Source organism: Morus notabilis, unplaced genomic scaffold (assembly GCF_000414095.1).
Source record: "Morus notabilis unplaced genomic scaffold, ASM41409v2 Scaffold555, whole genome shotgun sequence".
In the NCBI taxonomy this organism is placed as follows: Eukaryota; Viridiplantae; Streptophyta; class Magnoliopsida; order Rosales; family Moraceae; genus Morus; species Morus notabilis.
The window spans coordinates 277,187-285,384 of NW_010360709.1; positions in this window are offsets into that span (position 1 = coordinate 277,187).

Genomic DNA, 8,198 nt, shown 5'->3' on the forward strand with positions numbered 1-8,198 from the left:
TATCTTGTATTTTAATAATATTAAAACGGTACATTGACCTTTAAAGTAAAGCTCTTTCGGTACATTGAGACCTATTTTAAGAAATTAGGAGAAGTAGTTGATAGCAGAGAACCTTATTCGTATCAAGCAACTTAGTCCTATCAAAGCCCCGACCCCTATTCAAATTTATTAATATAAAGAAGAATTTATAAAAAATAAAGAAAGTACAACCAGCCATAAAGCTCAATGAAAATGAAGATAAGAAAGACAATCAATTGTATACGAAGGGTCATGAAAACAACAACCGAAATAAGAAAAAATGATCTACTATCTCAAGAAAATAATAAGAATAATCATTTTGATACCATCTACAGTAAAATATCTATTAATATTAATATTGTATTTCATCTTTAAAGAAACGTTCTTGATTTTTCTGAGACTGATTTTTAATAAATAAAGAGAGAGTAATTCATAACAGAGAACCTTAGTCATATCCAACAACTTGGTCATATCAAAGCCCTGACCCCTATTCAAATTTATTAATAAAATGAAAAAATTACAAAAAATAAAGAAATTATAACCAGCCATAAACTGTAATAAAGAAAGAAGATAGAAATACAACCTTATAGAAAAGGCACAAGAGAACAACAACCGGAATAACTTGAAATCCTTCCTATCTCAAGAAAACGGTCTTACGTACGCAACTAGAAATCCTTCCTACTCCAAATACTCCATATTCAAGATCAATAGCCACAACTTTTTGCAAATTATCCAGCTAGCTCCTCCGCTTTATCCTAAGATAGTGAGATAATTAACAATCTTACCAATTTTTGCTCTCGAGCAATTCTATGTATTAACTATTTTATCAATAGCAATTGCTTGACCTAGCTATTGTACGTAAACAATGAAATAAAAGGAAGTATAAAAAAAAACAAAGAGACTTAACGTGGTTCGATAATATGCCTACATCCACAGATTAAAAAAGGGGAGAATAAATTCACTCATAAGGAGCACTATGAAGGAGGCTCCATATAAATACATATTGTAAAGCACATAATCAAGTAAGTTATCTAAACCATTAAATCTAAAGATTTCCTAATATGAAAAGTCAAACTATAATAAAGGTAACATTAATTTATGTAATATGTCCCCGTAAGATTGAGCTGCAAGAGGAGATTTATTCTTGGAAGAAATTTTTCTTGTTCCTTTTTTTTTTTTTTTTTTTTTTTTTTTTTTTTTTTAATACAAATAGTTCCATAGAAATGGCAATCTCCAAAGATAGGAGACAAGAGTGCACTTATGTGCAAAGGCAGCAACCGTCAAGAGAGAAAATAAGGTGGTGGGGTGCTGGGATGTCAATCGTCAAGATCGAGACAAGAGGGCACAAGAGAGCTGCTGGAGGCGCATGGCCTAGAGGTTTAGAGGCGCACAACGTAGAGGCACAAGGCCGGGGGAAAGGGAGGCACAAGGCCTAGTTTAGAGGCTTTTGGCGTGAGATAAGAAGCGTTAGTCATAGAGGATCAAGCACCTCGTTAGAATATGAAACTTTGATACCACTACTACAATTTGCTCAATTTGTGACGAAATTATTTGCGACGACATGTCATCGCACATAATTAATTATTTGTGACGAAATAACGTCACAAGTACTTATCATTTAACAGGAAAATGATGTTGTTGCTAATAATTCCCTAGTCATTGCTAATATGTTGTTGGTGGTAAATGTTGTCTGGCGCCAACGTTTGATGCCAAAATAACATTATTTGCGAGGAAATGTCATCACAAATAAGGAATTATTTGCGATCATAATTCTTTCATTTATTGTTCTCTGAGTCAAAAGGCGGTACATTTGGCAGTTCTCAAATATTATTTATGACGACACGAATATGTGTCGTCACAAATGTTGATTTTGTACTCCCTCGCGAAAATAAATGGCGGTGAAATTGGGCTGTTCCCAAAAACTAATTACGACGACAATGCATAAGATCGTCGCAAATAATAATTCCAGAAAATTCGTTATAAATACTAAATAATTAAGTTTGATTAATTGGATTATTTGCGACGACTATGAAATAGTGTCGTCGTAAATAAATTCCTTCAAAGTGCATAATGTCATCGTAAATATTTATTGAATGTCGTCACAACAAAGTTTGTCTATATACACGCGACTAGAGCCTCCCCCTTCATTTTTTCCGATCACTCTCTCTCTCTTTCTCGGCCTCTCCCCGGCTTCTGACCCCAAACCCCCAAAATCTCCCCCTATTTCCTTCTAAATTCTCACAAAATCAGTATTTATCATAAGTTTTAATCATTTTCATTGTTTTTTCATCAAAAGAAGTATAAAAAACAAACTCCTTGTCCTCGCCGCCAAATTCTGCCGCCGTCGCCACCCCTGCCATCGCCTTTTGCCCGGTTCTTCCACCTAATTCCACCGATTTTAGCTCCCGTTTTAGTAGGTTTTGAACTTTGTAAGTTTCTTGCATATTTATTATATTTTTTAGTTTAAAATGTTTGGGCTTTTTGTTATTTGAATTTTGAATTATAGATTTTGAATTTTGAATTTTGATTTATAGAGTTTAGAATTAGTATATAACTTGAATTTTGGATTATAAATATTAAATTTTAGATTATTAATTTTGAGATTGTTGAAATTTGGTATAAGTGTGTGTGAATCTCTTAGGGTATTATTTTATGAAATCTGTTTGTAATTTGATTTATGTTAAGATTAAAAGTTTTGATGATTGTCCTAGGCGGCACATCTTGCAGTTATAGTGTGCTGAAATCATTTAAAAGCTATTTTTTGGAGGTTTAGATTTTTAGATAATAAGAAAAAAAGTCGTTATCCTGCAAAAATTTTATTAAAACCTGTTAATTTTATGACGAGTTTTTTATGACGACTAATTTACGACGACATGTCATCGAAAATAAAATATTTACGATGATAATATAGTAATTTGCGACGACGGTCCATCATCGTAAATAAGCTTTTTATTGTAGTGTACCAAAATTAATGACTAAACAATAAAATAAAAGGAAGAAGAAGAGAGCATAAAGATTTCATGTGGTTCGACAATATGCCTACATCCACAGATTATGAAAAGGGAGAATGAATTTACTGATAAGGAACACTATGAAGAGGGGTCCATATTATAAACACATATTACAAAACACATAATCGCGTGAGTTATCCAAATGATTAAATCTAGATATTTTTTTATATGAAAATAAATACATATAAAGTCAAACTATGATATAGGTAACTTTCACCAATACTACAGTCTTTCTAGTTTCTTTAAAACTACAATGTTTTTTTTCCCCCTCTTTTTTTGACTTATTTTTCTCTTCTTACAATGCCTTAGGCCCTAATTCTTCATCTTGTTTTAATTTTAATTTTTTTTTAATAATATTTGAGTGGAGAGTTTGATATATAATTGGGTGTCTTATGACAGTTAATCAAGTTAAGATTTGATAATTATCTTTGATATCAGTTATTGTTTTCTCGTCGTTTTTTCTCTTCGTAAAAGAGAGTATTTGTTTCTCAGGGGGGCATTTTGTTGCCCCCCGTTTTGTCGCATGTTTTTTAATTTATTTTTTAATTTATTTTTCTTTTCTTTTCATACCTTATCTCTTATATTGACCTTTAACCTTTGGCTTTTGTGTATTTTCAAATAAACCTCCTATAAATACTTTTATTACGGCTATTTAAAATATTATTTTTTCTAATTACCATGCTAAATTAAAATTTTAAAATGTTTCCTTATATAAACATCTTTTTCATGTGATTCTCATAAATTACAGCTTCAATTGTGAAATATTTTTTATAAGTTTTGTTCTTAAGGGCACGTTTGGAACTCGTTCCAAAATGATTTTATTTTTTGTATGAAAATGAAAATGAAAACGTTTCAATCTCAGACAGAAATTATTTTTGAAAATGCATTTGGTAATTTTATCAAGAGATCGTTTTCAGTATAAAAAAACTCATTAATGTCTCTCTCTTTGCTCAAGAGAGGAGAAAACAAAAACAACAAATGAAAAATGATTTTTCATTTCTCTCTCATTTTACACTAAATCAAAAAATTATTTTCATTTTAGTATTTTGTTTTTATTGCGCCAAACGCAGTTTTGGAAACGTTTTTATTTTTTCTTTCTCAAAAAATGTAAAAAATAAAAATGGGATCAATTCTAAACACTGCCTAAGTCTTTCTTTTGTCATTTGCTTTATATCTTTTTTCCGCTTTTATTTTTTTTTCTTCCTTTTTTTTCCGGCGATTTGTATAATCGTTGTTTAAAATGAGTTACACGCACTCCACACGCGTTTGTGACTAGTTTGTTGAAAGTTGCCTACATTTAAAAGGCAACTTTCAACAAACTATTTGAAATGTTTTTTAAAGATTTAAAGACTTATAAACCGCAATCCCAAGACTAGAGGACTTCTTTTGTAGAAGGTAGATGAAGAAGCAGGTTCTTCAATTAGTTGCTCTCTTTTTGTCCATATTTTTGTCTTAACTTTTTTAGCTGATTTAGATTTTGTTAGATGTGTCATTTTTTTTTTGTTACAAATTAACATTATCTTGACATTTGTTTCCTAGACAGCTGACATAATTATGAGTAATAGTCTTACAGTTATTAAGGAATGAGAGAAAATTCTCATAAATAAGCGTGATATATAAATATGAATATCGTTTTTTTTCCCAACAATAAGGGAGTCGAATGAGAATTCTTGATCAAGGTCCACATAAATTAAGAATCTGCGCATAATGACCATATTCTCCATCAATGGTTGCTTTGTCAATTTTTTTTGGAACCTCCACATAACTAGAAATTCTCAGTAAAGTTTTGTGATGCCATAATTTTCAATTAAAAGCCCGTTTGATTTATAAATTTGAACCCAAAAATATCAAATGTTTGTAAGAAAAAAATAATGCAACGAAAAAATTTGAAGTATAATCCATAATTATAAAACAAATGCACCATAAAATATTATAATCAACTCCACACATGATAGCTCATGTTGCCCAACAAAATTTCTTTCCTCTTCAAACTTGAATTGTAAGTTGTAAGAAATTAAGAAGTTGAATTTCACCATATTACGCTGTTACTCTTTGTACTTAAGTAGTTTCTTTTTTTTTTTTTTTTTTGGGTACTTTTTCTATATCTTCTAAACCATTAGACACAACGGATATTGCTTTAGCTTTTTTATTTTTTTATTTTTTTATTTTTTTATTTTTTTTTTGAGAGTACTTAACAATTATAAATTTTTGTGTTCATGTAGGTTTTCTTTTTTCTGCTCTTTGTACTCTAATTTACATAAGATTAAGATCCCAGCGAAAATTAATTAACTTATACGATTTTGGTTCACTAAGATATTAAATTTTTGGGTTTAAATTATTATACTATAAGGTACGCGTCTAATGACTCATTAAACACCAATTATCCCACAAACTATCTGTAGCCATGTTATTGTCACAATATTTAAGCTCAACATTGATTTAAGATTTATTAGTCTGCACTATTTTCTAGTATGCTATTGATAATTATTCGCGATTTATTAGTGTTGGATATTCACAATATTTTGTCTCTAACTCTCTCTCGGTTTTAATTCTTGTTGGTATATGGTCCTTGCAAGCATTAAATTGCAAGCCAATATCAATTTAACGTTATTTGGTATATACTCACTACAAGAAAAAGGGGTTTTTGCGACGACAAAAATTCGTCGCAAAACCCCAATGTCGTCGCAAATACTAGTTTTTGCGACGACATGTCGTCGCAGATATGTCGCCGCAAAAAAATAGTCGCAAATACTTTATTTGCGACGACACAGTGTCGTCGCAAATACATTTGCGACGACATTTTTCTTTTGCGACGACAGTCGTCGCAAATACGCCGTTGGTTAATTTGTCGTGATATAATATTTTTTGCGACGAGAATTTCAAAAAGTCGTCGCAAATAATTCAAATTTTTTTGCGACGACAAGTATAAAAATGTCGTCGCAAAAACTTAAATAATTTTTTTTTCAATTTTTTAAAAAATGGCAATTAATTAATTTTTAATAATTTTAATTAAACATTATTATGTTACATACTAAATATAATTTATTAAGATACATTAAAAATAAAATATAAATTAATATTAAAAACAATAAATCTAAATAAATTTATAAAATATATTATGAATACTACATGAAGTGCATATATAATGTTCAACAAAATATAAAAGTCTAAATAAAGTGAAAAATCATACAGAACATATAACATAACTATTCCTCTAGGTTTGCAGCATCGCCAACAGCTGAATCATCGTCAGAACTGTCATCATCTGAAGGAGGCAGAGGAGCGTCTAGGTTAACTGGTTCTGGATGAGCAATCGTAGGTAATTGGATGTTGGGCTGCAATCTAGACACCAACTCTAACATCTTTACCTGATTGTCATAAATATTCATTTGTTCCCGGTACGATTTCTTTAAATAACGATCCATACGCGCGTCAGGTTGAGCCGATCATAAATCTTCATTGTCATAAACAAAGGAAATCATTTTTACAAAGGTGATATAGACAATGAGCCTAGCTTGATATTCAAATGGAAATTTATTTCTCCTATTTTTTTATGTTTTATTTTTTAAATGGGCAGAGCGGTAACTATGCTAAAGAAGCTTAGCATCTAGAAAGTAAGAGAATTAATACAACATAAACAATAATGGAAAAGGAAAAAAAAATTCAACATCTGCTAAACATCTCGAACCGTATTTAAAGCCCTTACTCAAATTTATAATTAAAAAAAAAACAGAATATAAAGAAATTGGAATCAATCACAAAGGCAGACAAGACTAGAAAGTAGGAAATACATAAAAAAGAAAAAAAACGACCTTAAAAAAAGGAAAAGAATGAAAAGAACAACAACAATAATAATTGTTAGGTATTTTTATTAGTTGGCAATTTATTGGCAATCTTGTAAAAATTCAAAAAATAGGTTCAAGAAAATTTCAAATTGCAGAAGAAGAATTCGAATAAGATTTGAAGTTAAAGTTGCAGATTTTGTTGAGTTGAGATTTGAAGAGATAAGGATAAAGGCTTGGTCAAAGGAAGATAAGACATTGGTTGAGATTTGGAGAGATAAAGATAAGGCATTGGATATTTGAATTTAAATGGGATTCTAGAAAGAGATAATGTGGAGATTAAGTTGCTATTTTAAAGGAGTGATTCGGATTTAAAAAGAAGATGTATTATCCAAATGTGCATTAGTTTGTTTCAATTGGGTCACTACGATATATACTTCAAAGGCATTATCTCTAGGATATATATATATATATATATATAGGCTATTTTGGATTGATGTGAGGTTATATATATGAAGCCAATAACTAAGCGATTGTGGAGATTATATTGGAGAAGATTTTGGAAAAATATAAGAGAATCGGTGTTTTAGTTTTTTAAACCAGATTCTCGTGATCTTCTGGAAATCTTATTAAAGGCTTTGGTTTCAGCTAGAGAGATGAGGGGTTTTATAGAATACTTTCAGAAAAGAATCTGTGAGTTTTTGTGAGCCTAGTGTGTTATTGAGATCGTCCTTCGGGAGACGGATTCGTTGCTTTCGGGAGGAAGCTCTGGTGGTTGAAAGGAGTTCGCCGTGCAATTTTGAAGACGTTTGGTGCACGCTAAACAATCACTGTAGAGATTCGTTACAGCGGCGTCATTGTCTAGGAGGGAGTCCTTAATTGAATAAGTCCGTCATGTGTCTATAATTTCTGAAACATAGTGAACTGTTTATTGTCTGGGCGTGGCCCTACAGAGTAAGTGTGCACACCGAACTGCGATATCATATCGTGTGCATTTTATTTCTGCATTAGTGTATTTTCTTAGTAATTAATCTGAATAGTAAGAAAGCCGGTAGTGTTTCAACATCATCTAGAACATAAGATGTAACATAAGATCTAACAAGTGGTATCAGGAGGTTCACTGACCCTAAGTTCGGTGAGATCTTGGAGAGTTGATCTGTTATGTTTGGAATGGATTTTTTAAAGGAAGAAGGTTCAGTTGTATGTCCCCCTCTACTTGATGCTTTAAATTATTCATACTGGAAGGCCCGAATGAAGGCTTTCACCAAGGCTCAAGATGAGAAGGCCTGGCGTGCTGTTTTGAATGGCTGGAAACATCCAGTAACTAAAGATGCAGAAGGAAAAAAGACTCTCAAACCCGAAGAGTCCTGGAGTACTGATGAAGACA